Source organism: Typopeltis vanoorti, chromosome 15, assembly GCF_054136105.1.
Source record: "Typopeltis vanoorti isolate ZY-2024b chromosome 15, IOZ_Tvanoo_1.0, whole genome shotgun sequence".
In the NCBI taxonomy this organism is placed as follows: Eukaryota; Metazoa; Arthropoda; class Arachnida; order Uropygi; family Thelyphonidae; genus Typopeltis; species Typopeltis vanoorti.
The window spans coordinates 113204508-113222801 of NC_143563.1; the positions used below are offsets into that span (position 1 = coordinate 113204508).

At 36.6% G+C, this 18294-nt stretch overlaps 1 long non-coding RNA gene across 3 annotated transcripts in view; it reads right to left on the bottom strand.

Moving 5' to 3' along the window:
- Positions 1–10050: 10050 nt before the first annotated feature.
- The window catches only part of LOC150099084 (uncharacterized), a 187523-nt gene continuing 179279 nt past the window's right edge, over positions 10051–18294 (bottom strand). For all 3 annotated transcript variants that reach the window (XR_016549504.1, XR_016549505.1, XR_016549503.1), the window contains one exon: positions 10051–10237. This is a non-coding gene — a long non-coding RNA (uncharacterized LOC150099084). The remainder of the gene's footprint in view (positions 10238–18294) is intronic.

Sequence of the window (18294 nt, forward strand, 5' to 3'; positions counted from 1 at the left end):
TAGAACAGTACGTGTTAGTATTCATTACTGAAATTAGCATAACGCGCATGTCATGACTGATTATATAGTAAATATTTTATTTTTCATTTCGTGATTTTGAATAATTAAAGTGAGGTTCATAAAGAACCGGCCTACCAGCCCGGAACGCGTGGGTTGGGCGCCGTAGGCGCCAGGGGGGGAAGAGCTCCTAGTATATATACATTCATATATTCATTCATATATATATATATATATATATATATTCATATTTACTCGGTAGATAATGTTATAAAATTTAGTTTGAATGACTATATATCAAGAATGAAAAAGAAAAGGTTTAATGTTAAGATACTACTAGTTTCGTTAACACACATGGATATTAGAAGTTTGTGGCCAGTCTACGAGGTGTTGGCGGCCTTCATCCAAGTTGATAGAGAAGAGAACGTGGCTAAAGAGAGAGCTGGTCCTGGTCCTATTGTAGGAGGTGTCTCTTTGGTGTTCTTCGATACCTAAAAGGATGGATTTAGCTGTCTGGCAATAATATGGTTTGCCACATTCACACAAAATCTTGTAGACTCCTGGATACTGGATTGGAAGATGTTTCACTTTAGGTCTACTTAGTATGGAGCGAAGTTTTGGAAACGTAGTGAAGCAAGTTCTAATGTTGAATTTCTTAAGAATTTTTGCCAGTTTTGGGGGAGAGAGAGCTGATGTATGGCAATGAAATAAAAGCTCGTGGGAGAGAAGAATCTTCAATAGCAGTTGAGAGATGGAAAGAGAAAAATTTATCAATCTTTTTGAGAAACCATTGTTGACAAAAGTCCTTTTTAGTAAATGGAGTTCATTTTCAATTTCTGTTTCATCTCTTAGTAAAGATCTGGCTCGATGTGCCAGGGTTGAAATAATACCACATTTGTGCGGAGGGTAGTGATGGGAAAAAGCATGAAGGTATCTGTCTGTGTGTGGGGATTTTCTAAAAATGGAGATTTTGATATTTTCAGCGCATCTCGTAAGTTTTAGGTCCAGAAAGGGAGACAGTCGTTGGATTCCAGTTCGTAAGTAAAATTGATTTTCTCATGAAACTTGTTGAGGTGGTCTAGAAAAAAATTGAGGTTGTTTACACCGTGTTCCCAGATGAGGAATACATCGTCTATATAACGATACCATATTTTGGGTTTTACAGTCGAGGAATTGCTTTTTCTTCAAAATCCTTAAGAAATATGTCAGCAAGAATCGGAGAGAAGCGGACTGCCCATTGCCAAACCTGAGTTCTGTTTGTAAATCTTATTTTCCTATTTCAAGTATCCTGAATTTACACTGTGAGAAAGTAAGGAAAATAATTTCTTGGATAGTTTGTTCTGGAGAAGATGGAGGACTTCTTGAGTAGGTACATTTGTGAAAAGAGAAACTATATCGAAACTTGCCATTAAATCTGATTTGTTGAGTTTGATGTCTTTGATTTTGGACACAAAATCAGCTCAATTTTTTATGAGAAAAGGAAGTTCCATATAGGTTTTTTTAAAAAGGATGCGAGGTATTTAGACAGGTTGTAAGTAGGGGAGTTTATGCCCTCAACGATTGGTCTGAGTGGAGAGTTTAATTTATGGATCTTTGGGAGTCCATATAATCTTGGGATTAGCGGATGAATTGACCTGCGGGAAAGACGGATGTTTCTTGGTAACTCGGAGGCGGTTTTAAGTAAATTGTTGGTCCTATTGTGCAGTTCTTTTGTAGGGTCACTATTTAGTTCAGAGTAAGTGTCAGTGTTTAATAGTTATGGTAATCAGACAAAGGGAATGGCAGTAGCATTCCCTTTGTCTGCAGGGAGAATAATGATGTCATTATTATTTCTTAAGTTTTTTATAGCCGATCTTTCAGAATAAGAAATGTTGTCAGATGGCGGTCTTGCATGATTTATGGTGAATATAGCTTCCATACAAAGAATGTTTGCCTCTTGGTTTGGTAATAAGGATGCTGCTTTTTCTATATTGGTTAAGAATAGTTCTTTAGGTATGGAAGTAGGAACGATAACAAAATTGAGGCCTTTAGCAAGTATACTTTCTTCTGCCGATGAAAGTGGATGGGAAGAATTATTTATTACAACTTCTTTTTTTTAAAAAAAGGTAGAATTATAATGGGATGTGAGACGATCCTGTATACATTTTAGACAATCAAATTTTCTGATTAGATTAATTTTATTTCTATTCTGGGCTTTAGAAGCTTTTAGAGCGCTAATTTCTTTTAAATTGTTCCAAGATGAAGTATCTAGAGAATAGATAAACGGATTTCAAGAGAGGTCTTCTTAGAGAAATAAGCAGCTTCTTACAGAAATAAGTGTGTTTATATATATATATATATATATATATATATATATATATATATATATATATATATATATATATATATATATATATATATAAAACATCCACTCTCCAACATAAAAAAAACACACAGGACAGTAAAACCACTACAATCACTCAGATTAAAACAATGCCTAACCTTGGAAGTTACTTCGATTCAGATATGACCTGGAATAGCCACATAAACCAGCGCTTCCCAAACTGTGGGCTGCCCCCCCCCCCCTTGTGGGCCGTAGGTTTTGTAGAGGGGGGGTGAATAATAAAAACAAATTGAAAATGTTTTAAGACTAAGTAAAATGTTTTTATCTTAAAAGAAACGTATTTCATTTTTATTATTTATTATTTCTTTTTTGTTTTAATTTTGTTTTATTAAAACAATTTTTAATATTTTTTTTGTTTTATTAAAATATTTTTTATATTTTAATAGAAAAAAAATCACAAATTGGTGCAGGTTCACAAATTTTGCTTTCTGCTTATTTCGGCACTTAATGAATATTAGTAAATATGCTTATTCATATAAGTTTCATTTCAAAGCAGAAATCTGAGAATTGCAGTTTCAAATATTTCACCTGATACTGACTTTTTGTGTAGCAGTATTGAAACACATGCATCACATTAAATTGTTATTAAACTTATTTTATGTTTTTAATTCTTTCTTTATTATTAATCGTTTAACGTTTCATGTGCTTGTACTGCAAATGTACAATAACAATATATCTATTATAAAAATATGAGATAATGTGCCATGTCAAATGTGCATGTAAGATGCTAAAATGGTAATAAATTTGCATTTGAATTTTGCAATATTCGCTGTGTGTAATATAGACATATATTATAATAATATATGTCTATATTACGATTTTTTTCGAGGGGGGGGCGTGAAACATTTTAATTTTTCTAAAGGGGCCCTGACATCCAGAAGTTTGGGAAGCACTGACATAAACCATCTACAAAACAAACTCCGAACAATAACTGGCACACTCTAGGTTAAAAGACATAGTTCCCACGCGCCTGAAAACACTAATATACAATGCACTATGATACCATAATAACGTATGCTTTCTGTGCACCCAACAAACTAAACAGATTAATGTCGTTACAATACAGAATGATAAAACTGATCTTTTGGGAACAAAGAGACGGTACCAGCTTTATATACACTGCACTGTCAGAACACAAACTACTAATATGTCACTATGCAGCTATGCCAAAACATTACTTCGATGCCAACTAGAGGACAGTCAGAAATACATACCATATAACAAGACCTCAGACAACTAATTATATCATATATAAATATAATAATCACTACGGAAAGGCCACTCGAAGCTTTTACATCCCAGGCATGTTAAATAAACTGTCTTTTGAATACATGAACTTACAAACTACAATAGCCTGAAAAGAGCCCTAAGGACTATGAACAAGAAACACGCACCCAAAATACCATACAAACGCAATGAAACGCAATATATTCATTCAGGCTTCTAGTTCAGCAACGTGTCATGACATTCCAAATTTCGTTGGGGGGAGCGTGGCGTGTGTCCCTGCTTGTGTGTGTGTGTGTGTGTGTGTGAATGAATTTCTCATCCAATGGCAGTAGTGAATATCAGGCCTATCAAACTTCAGCCTACGTCCATCAAAGCAATCAAACCAATAAACACTAACTAACTGCTGTCATCCTCAGATAAGCTTACTAAAATGCTTCCAGGATGGAAGCTGAGACATTATATCTCAACCGAGATCAAAAATCCATATATTACATTTCAGTGCTGTAGTTACAGTAATTAAATAGATCAAAGCAAAAATTATAAATATATACAGGGTGGTCATAAAATAACTTTCCCTCTTTGGAGGCACCTGTAGCTAAAATCAATAAACGAAATGAGACCACATTTTAAATTGAGACTTTTGAAGGCATGGGGAGATGATTTATGCAAAAGAGTACTTTAGTACTTTTGGTACTAAAAATATTCAGTACCAAAAGTCGCGGATAGGGAGAATTTTGGCGCTGACGAAGCCGAAAACAAGCGGATAATTACATTAAAGGCAGATAAAATTGAATAATAACATTTCGATGGTGTAAGCGACAGCCGCGTCACTCATTCCAGCTGGATATGTGGCACGTTACAATGATAATAATAATAATTAAACTAAAACAACAACTACCGAGAGAGACAGAAATTAATGTAGTGATTGAATTCACGGGAAATAATGTTTTATTCATCAGAATCAGGATCCCCTGGACCACATACACGATTTTCAATGTGCTGACCTTTCTTGTGTACAACAAATTGCATCCGGTGTGCGATATGCTCTACAGCTGAGCGTAAGGAGTCGGATTGGATGTTCATAACAGCCCGTTTTATGTTCTCTTTCCAGACATGCATGTTGGGAACGCCACCAACAATCACAACAAATTTTAAATATCCCCCACAGCCAAAAGTCACATGGAATGATGTCCGGGGATCGAGTCTGCCATGCCGTCGGAAAGAACTGACTGATAACCCTCTCATTACTGAAATGCTGACGTAAAAGGCGCTGTACTGAACGTTCATTGTGTGGCCGTGCTCCATCCTGCATAAAAATTATGAAGCCCAAACATTGTCTTTGCTGCAATGCAGGAATGACAAAATTTTCCAGGATTCGTGGATAAATTTCTCCAGTAATGGAGCAGGTTACAGGTCTATAGGGGTAATACGCTCAAAAAAAGTATGGTCCTATTATGAAATCGGCTGTGAAGCCACACCACACCGTTACTTTTGGAGAATGCAGTGGTACTTGCTGGATCGCTTGGTGATGTTCAGATGCCCAAATTCAGCAGTTGTGAGTGTTCACCGACCCATTCAGATAAAAATGAGCCTCATCACCCCACAATATTCTCCAAGGACAGTCACTATCGACCTCCATTCGGGCAAGAAACGTTAGCGCGAAGGTCATGTGCTTATCAATCTGCGGCAGTTAGTGCTTGCAATCGACTGAACTTATAGGGATAGAAGTGAAGCATTTTCCGTAAGATTTTCAAGACTGTACCATAAGCCATATCAAGTTGACGAGCTATGGAACGAGCGCTTGGACCAGTGCTAGTCCCTGTGTCGTCGAACACCGCAGTAACAACGTCTGTTACTGTCTCTTCTTGCACTGCTTTCCGTCCTGTGCCAGGTCTAACTCCTGGTGATTCAGTTTCTTCAAATTTCTTAATCATAGTTCTCAGTGCTACAGCTGACATAGGACCTGTACGCAGGTTATGAAGCCTTCTAAATTCCCGAAGGGCTGCTACGGCATTGCACTGTTTAATGTAAAATAACTTAACAAGTAAAGCACGCTGAGGCAAGGTAGGACGCATATTGAACACAATTCGTCAGTCATTTGAATAACTGCCTGAACGTTCCCAATCCCTTTTTAATTGGTGGCGCTGGTGTCACGTACGCACAGTAAAATTTGCATAATCCTTTTTACCTGCGTTTACTGCAAATATTTGACAGCTTTCGGCTGCGACAGCGCCAAAATATTCCCTATCGGTGACTTTTAGTACTAAATCTTTTTTTCACGGAATTCATCTCCCCATGCCTTCGAAAGTCTCGATATAAAATGTGGTCTCATTCCGTGTATTAGTTTTAGCTACAGATGCCTCTAAAGAGGGGAAGTTAATTTTTCGACATCCTGTATAATTTATTGTTATTGTATAAATACTGTAAAACCGCAACTATAATTACCAATTACAAATCCATACAAAAAAAAGGAAAATTTGTATAGATTTCGTTGTTAAAAAAACGTTTACAATATGTTTTGTAAACGCATAATATATAATCATAATTTTAATAATAAAAATTATTGAAATTTTTTCATAGAAATCAAATGTGGACAATGCCACTTAAGATGATTATTGCATATATGTAAATATTTTGAGATCAATAAAAAAAGTAGCAACAGCAGCAGACCTCCATAGGGTCATGAGACTCATCGTGTGATGTCCACTCTTACAGCTCATCATACGTTGACTTAAATGCATTCATTGTCTCTGCAATCACCACATTCTCAGGCAATACATTCTAATCACTCACCATTCTTCATGTCAAAAATCTACTCCTCACTCCCTTGCTCACACCTGCCTTATACAGCTTCCAGAGATGGCCTCTCGTCCCCCCCCCCCGTCCTCAGATATTCTACGGCAACCCTCATTCATGTTAATCTGGTAATTACCCCTTACCAACTTATACATCTCGATGATGTCAACCCACTTTCTTCTATCTACTAGGCTCTGTAATTTGCATTGTCCTCTCAATCGGTCCTCATATTCCACATTCCCGAAACCAGAAACCGACTTAGTCAATCGTCTCTGAAACTTCTCCAACTCATTACCCTTTGGAAACCAGGTGAAAAAATCTGTGCAGAGTAATTCATATGCGGTTTCATCAAAGCTTTGTACAACGGAATCAAAACATTCTTACTTCTAAACATCAGTGTTCTCCGCATCATTCCCATAATCCGCTGTGTTGTCCTCAAATTTTAGCAAAATGTCCAAGAAATTTCATGCCCTTATCCACCATGAATCTCAGATATTTCATCTCCTCCATATGACTATATGGCTGATCACCACCCAAGTAATCATTAATGGTCACTTTCACCAACTAGAGGAAAACATGACACTTCATTTATAACAATATCTTCTGATGAGATAATCAAATCCAAGACCCTCGATCTGTGTATGGCTTCTGTTACGTACTGCTAAAGGAAGTTGCCCATCAAAAACTGAAGAATTTCATTCTTTTTGGTTCCTGATGCTGTTTCTTCATTCCAGTCTATATCACAAAATTTGAAGTCGCCCATAATGATCACCCTTTTCTTATTAGTCAGATCAATTTGCCTAAACATTTCCTTCTCACTGCCTTCCACATTATCAGGTCTATAGCAGCACCTTACCTATCATTTCACCCTGTCCACCTCCACTTCACGCCATACCGCTTCAAAACCACAGTCAGTAACTGCTCCTAGCATCTCCACTCTAGATGAGCACAATCCTCCATCATCAATAGCACTCCTCCTTCATTTGTTTGTGAATTTTTTTTTGTCCATCTCTATTCCTGTCAGGATATCATCGTCGTTTGACCAACTATGTCTCACTTATACCAACAATTTTGGGCGAATGAACTCTATCAATGCAACGATTTCATTCCCCTTGTTTCGAATATTTCTAGCATTTGTAAACATACACAGTAGCTCTTTTCTCTTTCTGTAACAAATCCCACTAACCCCACTTCACGGATATGGCTCCGTCGCACTCCCTCTCATGTCCATTCCTGTCTATGATTACTGATATTATACCCGACCCCCAGACATAAATGTCAGCCCCACATTCTTGACTATCTTAATCCTTTCTTGCGCACTCACACATATGTTCCTGAAATCATCATATACACTTTTCATGAAGTATCTCCTTGTCCACCCTGACCTCCCCCGTTTCCCTGTCTACCCTGTGTTCCTTCTGTCTCTCTCTCTCTCTCTCTCTCTCTCTCTCTCTCTCTCTCTCTCTCTGTCATTCTCTTTACTCGTGCTACTAACCTCTCCATTCGCAAACCTGCCTATCTGTTCTCCTACTCTTCCACAACATATCTTGTTTCCTCATGTCTTACATTCACTTGAGTCATTCTCTCTTGCAGCAACAGTAACTGACTCCCACCAAATGCATTCAAATGTAGCCCATCTCTTTTATACAACTCCATCTGCATTTCAAACTCATCTCACGCATTCACAAAATATAAACTCATTTCTCTTCACACAAGCCTGCTAGCATACTATTCATAATCGTCGCTTGCCTTCTCAATTCATTATTATCTTACCTGGGAAACACGATGACTACCTTGCCTACCAAACTCTTATCTTTCACTCTACTTAACAGCCTCATGACATCCCTCCTTACATTCTTCATGTTACCAGTCAAATCATTCATGCCAACTACCACTACCAATCTTTTTCTTGCATATTTCTCTTATCCAACTCGAGTTTCCCGAAAAGAATTCTATGCCTTCTGAGACTCGTTAACGCTCTTCTGCTTGAACGATTTAGGATTAGCCTAGTGAATTTTTAGGCGTTTTCAAGCAGAAGAGAGTTAACGAGTCTCAGAAGGGATAGAGTTCTTTTCGGGAAACTCGAGTTGGATAAGAGGAATATGCAAGAAAAAGATTGATAGCGGTAGTTGGCATGAATGATTTGACTGGTAACATGAAGAATGTAAGGAGGGATGTCATGAGGCTGTTAAGGAGAATGAAAAATAAGTTTGGTAGGTAAGGTAGTCACTCATTCACTAGGCTAATCCTAAATTGAACAAGTTAGGATTAGCCTAGTGAATTTAAATATTTTGCTAATTAATTAAATAAATGTGAACTTAAATATTTCAGTCTTTCTGTAAAGAAGCGTGCATCTGCCGACTACGCCACAGCGGTTTCATCAGAAAAATCAGGTTATTCTCAAATTAGTATCACTTACCACTAAATATACAGACCAATTTCATCACCCTCTGTGAGATCACCAACCTGCTTATAAAAGACCCGACATGATTAAAAAAAAAAAAAAAAGCTCCATGTGTTATCTATAGAGAGCAAGATTTCCTTATCTAAACACTGTTTTAGTCTTGATTTTTATTTACATAAAATATTTTCCCATCAATCGACCGAGAATCTGCTTTCTAGTATTCGCTTCAGAACTCAAGTAAAAGTAAATAATGATTAAACCAAAACCAACATTTATTATCATCTATAACAATTACATTTACATCAGTCTCATTTATAGAATGATTTTATGTTAATATTACTTTCGATTATTTCAATATCTGGAAGTGAACACAATGATCGGATTTTTATGTATTTCCTGTCTACGAATGGTTGTAAACCTGCAGTACATCAATGCCGTGGGAGGGCAATGAGTTTTTTTTTTAATTATTTTACTGTATTTATTTCTACATGATGCAGAAACCGTGCTCTAGAGACCAAATAATGAACTTCATCTCCCACCTAAAAGCATTCAAAAACATCCAAGCCCACGGTGGGATCCGAATCCTCAGTTTTATTGGCTCAAGAGGGAATACGTTGCCCACTCGGCAAACTGGCGAGTGGACGGAATATCAGGTTGATGGAATACGCAAATAAATTGGTAGTACCTTTCACAACGTTGTTCTTAACTCTGGTATAGTGTGCCAAAAGGAGTCGAAATATTGTAAGAAAGTCCCACCACAAAATAATGGCGTCAAATGGAGATATGAAATTACAGTAGAAAAACTTGGCTAAGACCCGAAGTCCAGCGTGAGGAGGGAAAAAGAGAGAGAGAGAACTGGATGTCTAAGATGATATTACAGCTATAGAATATGAAGAAAAGATAGAATAGGCCAGCTGACATACACGAGATTTGTTAATACGTGGTAGGAGAGTTAAAAAAAGAAGGCCATCCTTGGAGGATAAATAAGAGTGTGGTTACCAGAGAGTGAGCTATAAAATTTGTGATTATAAAGTTAACGACTTGAAAAGAAATATGATAAGCATTGCATGTTATAGAATGGTCTTCCGCGATTGGCTTTTAGACCCTACAGAAGCATTTGATAAGAATATTAAAACTTTATCATTGCTATAAAATGATGAAAGAATAACTAGTACGAAATTGAATTAATTAAATTAAATCTGATTAAATCTCACAACAAAACCAACTTACTTTGCTAAAAAAAACCCTTAAAAGGTTTCTCTCATAGTCCAACGGAAATTTCATCCAATGCATTCCTACCTAAAGTCATCGTCACTAACGAATGAGTTAGGGAGGTTCCTCGATGTGAAACAGAATAAGTGCACAGAATCCTGAAGGTCACTTGGTCATCCTGTATGGCCAATGCGTGCAAATTCTTGCATAAATCTTACCTGTGGATGAAATTATAATTTACATCTTATTCATCGCATATGAGTTAATAAATGATAGTGTTTTTTTTATTATTATTATTTCAAGGTCTATTTGCAAAATTTCCTTTCCATTTCAGCATTTTTATGTTTAAACATCAATATTCCCGTTCTACAAACGATTGTTGCATTTTACTTATCACTAGTGCATAAATCTCCCTCTATAGACATATTCTCCATACATTCACAAACTAGCAATCATGGGATAAATCTGATAGTCTAGCGACTTTTATTCAGCTAACCAAATGCTTATTTAATATACTATAAAAATTTGAAAGTAATTATTAAATTTATATAAGTACAAATCATTTATGACTTATTTGTGCCTATGGTCCGACAGAAGGTTCTACTAAGGTAGAAGTGGAGGAATTTTTTAATGCTTTAGAAAAAGCAACTGACACAATGAAAAAGGAAACGTTGGTCCTTGTTGGGGATCTAAATAGCAGAGTAGGAAATGATTGTGAGACATACAAAAATATTTTAGGAAAATTTGGAGAAAAGAGCAAAGCTAATAATAATGGCAAATATCTGTTGGATTTCTGCTCAGGACATGGACTGGTTATTACTAACACCATGTTCCAACATAAAAATGTGCACAACTTCACATGGAAAGAAGAGGCTAGGAATAAGAAAAGTCTCATTGACTATGTTATTGTTGATAGTGATGTTTTCTCCCTGGTGCAGGACACCAGAGTGTACAGAGGATTTGAAATTGGAAGAGATCACTATTTAGTCTTGAGCAGGATAAAATTGAAAAGAATAACATGTAAGAAAGTTTTAAAGCGAATAAAAGTTGAGCAGCTCTCAGATGTGAACTGTAGACTAAAATACACAAAGATTATTGAAGAAAAAATGAAACAGTTTGAGACAGGAATTAAACCTTGGAGATTCAATGGCAAGCCTTGAAGAAAGCCCTGATTGATTCAGCCAAAGAGGCATGCGGTGAATTTGTCTGCAAGGATAGAAAAATTAGAACTACATGGTGGACAGAGGAAGTTAAAGAGGCAGTGAAGGAAAGAAGAAAGCATATCAAAAGTTCCTGGCAAATAAGTCAGCTTGCTCTTAGAGAATACAGAGACAAATGCAGGAATGCTAAACACTGTGTAAAACTAGCTAAACAAAAGTCATGGGAGAACTTTGGCAAGAATATAGAAAATAAATATCAAGAAGTGATAAAATATTCTGGAGATTGTTGAAGAAGCTTAGGAATGGAGGAAAGAGTGCTGTAAAAGGAGTTAGAGATGATAAAGGTGACATGAAAACGGAAGAAAAAGATATCCTTGAAGTATGGAGTAATTACTTTGAAAAACTGCTAAATGAAACAAGCAGTGATGACAGCACAGTAATAAAAAACACTGACCAAGCATGCAGTCAGGAATACATATCCATACTTGAAGTAGAAAAAGCCATCAAAGGCTTAAAATGCGGAAAGGCAGCAGGAGTAGCTGATATTCGACCAGAAATGCTGAAGTATGGTGGTATAAAAGTGTTACAGTGGCTGCACCGCATAGTTCAGAAAGCCTGGACAGAGGGACAAATTCCCGATGATTGGAATAGAGCTCTCATAGTACCCCCATATATAAAAAGGGAAATAAAACTGAATGTGAGAATTACAGAGGTATTTCCCTAGTAAGTGTTCCTGGCAAGATCTATGTAAGGATACTTGAGAAACGGTTGAAAAGAATTGTAGAAGAAAAGCTGGGTGAAGAACAAGCTGGATTCAGTCCAAATAGAGGCTGTCAGGATCAGATCTTCACTTTACGACAAATAGTCGAGAAAGCATTGGAATATAACGAAGATCTCTATTTAAGTTTTGTCGATTTGGAAAAGGCATATGACAAGGTGCCAAGAGAGAAGCTATTCAATACGCTGCAGTTATATGGTGTCAATGGGGCATTATATCAAGCAATACTTAGTCTTTATTTGAGTTGTAAGTCAGCAGTTAGAAGTGAAGGAAGTACAGGAAGATGGTTTTAATGTTAAATCTGGTGGTGTGAGACAAGGATGTACATTATCCCCTCTGTTATTCATTATCTATATGGATCACAGTATGAAGGAAAGTGGTATTAAACATGATATCGAAATTGGAGATGTTAATGTCAGCTCTTTGCTTTATGCGGACGATGTTATACTTCTAAATAAATCCGCTACAAGTTTGCAAGATTCCCTGATTAAATTGAATAACTGTTGTAATAGATATGGTATGAAGTTCAGCAATAAAAAGACAAAGACAATGAAAATAGGTAGAATCATTGAAAATGTCAACTGTGTTGTGAATAGAGAACCTGTGGAATAAGTAAAACATTTCAGCTACTTAGACACGATTTTTACTGAAGATGGTAAATTAAATATAGAAATAGACAACAGAATCAGCAAAGCTGGTATGGTGGAACGTCAATTGAATAAATTCATATGGAATAGGAGAGAAATTAGTCGGAACACTAAATTAGCTGTATACAAGACAGTGTTCAAACCAGTTTGAACTTATCGATCTGAGAGCTGGGTCAGAAGAAAAACACTTGACCAAAGACTAGAGACCGCAGATATGAGAGTCCTGAGAAAGATTAGAGGCGTGAACAGATGGTATCAATGGCAATATCATATTAAAAACGAGGATATTAGGAAAGAACTTGACATTGTCAGCATCCAGGAATGCGTTAGCAGAGCTAACCTCAGGTGGTATGGTCACTTAAACAGAATGGGTGAAGAAAGATTGGCAAAACAAGTTCTCTGCCAGGTTGGCAGGAAAACGACCCAGAGGAAGACCAAGACATAGGTGGATTGATACGGTACAAAGTGCCTTATACGATAGAAATATAAGATCTGATAATGTTGGAGTCTTGACAAGTAACAGACTGATTTGGAAGAAAATTGTAGATAGGAAGTTAGTAATGATGTAATTTTTTTTCATGTGGTACTGTAATATCCTGTACACCCCTTGAGGGTACATGGCAGGAATATGATGATGATGATGAGGTACAAATTATTATTAAATAAATGGATGCAATTAAAATTTTTCCAACCTAATCTCATTGCGTGAAGACATTTAATTGCTTTTCTTTCTCTCTCTGCGAATTGTTTAAGGAAAACTTTAACATAAACGTCTAAAATAGCTGCGATTAGTTAGATTATAATCTGTAGTCACATCATTACGGCAAACGCAAAAATCGAATGGCAGATCTATTGTGAATGCATTATTTAATGACGTCAGCGACAGACGATAATCACCTATATTACTAAATATCGTATAGATCGTCAGCGTAAGAATGAAAAACAATCACGCAAACCCTGTAGAGAAACTTCGAACAGGTTTATCGCCATTTTCCTGTTAGCCATTATTGCAGACCTTGAACCATTTGCAGATAGCCTATGGCAGTAAAGATGCACCAGGATTATTCGTGCATTGTTCAAAATGCTACGTGGCTGAGAGTAATTATTATTCCTCTTTGTTGCGAAATGCGAAATGGAAGACCTTCACTTCTTATAGGTGCAATTAAGTTATATTACTTACGCAAATGAATGGTAAAATAAAAGCACTGATGGATACTTTTTTTAATTTAATATTTTATTTATTTTATTTCAATTAAATGCGTTCGCTACCAAAAGTATTCAAAAGTATTTCACATTTTGGAAATCATATTCTGGGTTACATGTTTTCCATTACATGGGAAACATGTAACCCAGAATATGATTTCCAGAATAACAAAGTACCTTAATAAAAGAATATTCGCAGTTCTGGGTCGTCCATAAAAGAAGTGAGAGTGAGTGGGGGAGGAAGGAAGCAATTTTTGGTCATAAAGCACTTTTTAAAGCCGAATAGTTGTTTATTATGAACAGGCATTTTCTTCATTACATTCAAACACACACTAGTCATTGCCGAACGTATGATGTAAAAATGATGAGACACTCGATTAGTAACTTGCACCATTTTCAGAACATTCAATCGAGTTCTGAACAAACGCCTTCTTAGCTAACATGAGCTTCCATTTTTCAGCTCAATGAATTTCATGGTGGATATGCTACTTCTCTGCTTACAGTCCTTTCCCCTTCTATTTTCACAGGATGGTCCCAAGATTTTGTTCTTTCCCTTCTCTTCTTTTTTTTTTACATGTGTAACTTTGTCTGCAGAATTTGGATCCTAAACATACAATTTTGATAACGTCACACTCGATTCCCTCAAGTTCGATAAACTTTATATGGTTCCACAACGAAAACTTCAAGCTGTACAAATGATCCTATATCCAGATCTTCATCCCACCCCCATTTATACAGTGTCCAGTTCTTCAGATAAGTACACAATCTTTTCTCGTGATAACCTTTACTTCCTGTCTTTCCTACAAAAATAGAGTATATCTTATTTATAGCATCCTCGCTTTCCAGAAAATTCAACAATCTTCGCTCTTGTTTCCATCTTTTCTGAGGAACTTAGATGATAACCGATTTTTATCGCATGATGTGATACTACTACCCTGCCTACTAGAGGCCTATGGTAGTAGCGTGTATCATGTTCGGTCCCTCGATGAGAGTGTTCCGCATTATCTAACTCTTACCTCACACACGCTATTAATGTGCTATCCTCAATATTTAGTAGACAGAGCTATCATAAAAAGGCATACTCACATTGTGAAAATCTTTATCCATCTCTTAATTTAAAATAAGTGACAATATTTTCTTAAATTTAAATACTTAAAATTCGTCGAATCCAATCTATAAGAGGATAAAATCTGAATAAAAGGCAATCCATCTCCTACCATACTCATCTCATACTCTTTGTCTTATAAACTGTCAATTTCATCCATATTTTTTTTTATTTTATTGTTTTTTACATACCTACGCCTCTCTATGGGGACTGTTTACATAACAAGCATCTATAACCCTTCTACTGATCTCAAAATCCATAAAAATAATCGAAACGGAGCCTTTCCTTCTCTTTCACCCATCTAACTTCACTTTTTGAAATAATTTCCTCCTAAAATTTCAATAAGGATGACCACCTATAACTTTTTAGCTTTTGAAAGAAAGAATGAAAGAAAATGGTCAGTAGATTTCTTCTCTCATCCTTACCCCACACATGATATCAACAGAACTGGATGCGTAACTCGAAAAAAATTAAATAAATAAGCTTCCATCACAGGATCAATTTTACATCAGTGGGAGAAGGGACACCTAGAGAGCGTTGTTTTTTTCTTTTTTTCTTTCTCTTCAAACACTTGTACAGGTCATGTCTATCAATCAAATTTGAAATCTATGAGTAGTTGTTTCTTAGACTCTTTAAGGTCTCTTGACAATTTTTGCACAACTAAACTGAAATGAAGGAGAATTACAAAGGAAGGATAAGAAGATAAGAGAGCCTCTACCTCAGTGGATGTGACATTTGCACACCATGGCGCTTGGCCGCACGAAGACTTGATTTCGAGTCTAGTCGGCGACTAGAGGAAATTTTTCTAAGCCTTTTGTCGACCGTTTCCCGAGTTAGTCGATCTCTGGCAAGGGAAAGCGCGTTTTTCGTCCCGGAAACTCAAGAAAATCGACCGTAGAGCCCACACTATTTCGGACATTAAATATATTGTGTTAGGGTTAGGGACCACGAGATGGCGGCACTTGTTGAACCATTCTCTTCACTGTGCGCCGCTTAATTAGTGATAGCCTTGGGCCAGCTATTTCTGATTGGGTACCAGTGGAGATTGAACTGCCTGCTCAGTCTCCAAAAGTTAGATCGGGCTAAACGGCCTCGCCTACTCCCTATACAGGAATAAAAAAGGCGTTAGCGAATTTTTATTTTTTTTTAGCTGATAAGAAAACAAAATGCCAATTACCTTCTGCAAGTCTCATTATTTAACCCTTTTCGAATGTTCCTCGCTTTTTTACTTCATCTAAAAACTTACTTTTCATTAAAAAACCTCATACGTGAAAAGGTGAACCTGATACTGAGGAGGAAGGCAGTTGCTTACAATTGAGAAGCTGCTACTGGGCTGATATCATTATTTTAATTGTTGGTATGATAGACAGCAACAATGATACTACTAATTATTGAAAACTACTGCGAATAAAGTAGCCAGCCAATCCTCTGCTTCCTCGGTACTGGGTTCATTTTTAAATACGAGACTTTTTATGAAATTACCATTACAATGTATTCTAGATGAGTGTAGTTTCAAACCATTGTATGTATGACGTTATTCTTACTAATTCGGGATACATTAACAACATGATTTATTCACTGGTAATTTACGTTAAGATGTGAGATATGAAATCTAACTGCGATAAAAACAATATTGTACGCATTATCTCTCACTAAAGTTGCTCGAAAACTTTAATGTGAAGATATAACATTCTAAAATGCACATTTCCATAATTACTCAAGTTAGGTTCCATCTTTTGAATACAGAGAATCATAAACAAACAAAAAGGATATGAAGTATTGACAACTATGCTGCCCTGTTTTGACTACTTATCTCTAATAGTTGACTTCCTATAGTGTAATTACCCAAACTGTGAGATTATCTTAATATCCGAGAAGAGGAGCTAGTTCATAAAATGAACTATCTACCCTTTTCTAGCTTTACGAATCAAGCTGGATAAGAATCCAATCATTTGCTATCAGTGATGATTTAACAGAACCTCCGTAGCTCAGCTGCAATAAACGAGCCGTTTGGTTGGAAAGACCCGGGTTCGAATCCCATCTAAGAGTGAGTTAACCGGTCGCATACCAGCTAACTTACCGAAAAACCCTCTACCTCAGTAAGATTTTTTTCGGTTTTTCTCAGGAAACATCAGTTTTTGGTTTGTCAAAAACAGCCCGATGAATACAGATATCTAGAGACATAGGGTGCTGAGTGTGGCGAGATGGAAGCGATTAGAACCTCACCATCTTATCCTTATAGCGCACATTATGAATCTTAGATAGAGCCCGCAATAGTCACTCTCCTGGATGGAGATGACACTTGAAAGAACAGGTTACTCAAAAAATAAAACTCTAATATATTACATTTTTATTTCAATTTTTAATACTAATTTAGCTGTTAGAAGATAACCTCATACTATCAGCCTATCAATGCATTTCTATATTTAGATGAATGCCTTACTCCACAACAGAACTCTCAATAACCCAAGAATGATACAGTTTTTACTTTTACACGTATAGCAGCCGCACCTGTTTTGCGTCAAACTACATAGTCAACTAACGTTAATTACTCTTTTTTTTTATCGAGGTAGAACAACAAATGTGTTTATGACAATTCACGTCACTCTTTTCTTTGTCAGTGAGACGCGCAATTCTACGAACGTCAAACGTATGAAAGGCGGAGCTAATATTGAGACGTCAAACCCGAGTATTTTTCTTGCTATACAGTGAAGTCCATTAACTGTAATTAACTAAGGTAGAGGACTTTCAGTTATAAATAGAATGTTTCTATGATGATAACCGAAGAGGGTTTAACTTCCACTGCAGTTGCAACAGAGAAATCACATCAAATACACAGCATACTGAACACAGGAATGGGCCAACATATAATGACTCGGCATTCTCTAAAAACACATCCAAGTAGTAAATATCGCTGAGTATATCAGCCAGTGAATATCTATAGGAAAAACCAACTTCTGTTCTAGCGTCCTAGTCTTCCTTTACAAAGAATAAACGGAAAAACCGTTGCGGATCAACTGGAATGATTGCAGACCTTTATGTAAACATTCGAAAATGACAATGCACATTTGAAGAAAAACAAATAATCTCATTTGAATACAGAAATTTTCTGAGAAATGATTTTGTGTAAAACCTACTATCGTAAGTAAGGACACTGCATATTAAATGTGTGTGCGTGTGTGTGCGTGTGTGTAAGAGAGAGAGAGAGAGAGAGAGAGAGCAGGCGCGAACACACACGAACACACACACAATAGGCTCAGGTTTTCAGACAGTTTCGATGAAATTCATCTCCCACCTAAAAACAATTACAAACATCCGTGCCCACGGCGGGATTCGTAGTATCTGGCAGCCTGTTGGCTGTTGGGAGAGCGGATACAAGTAG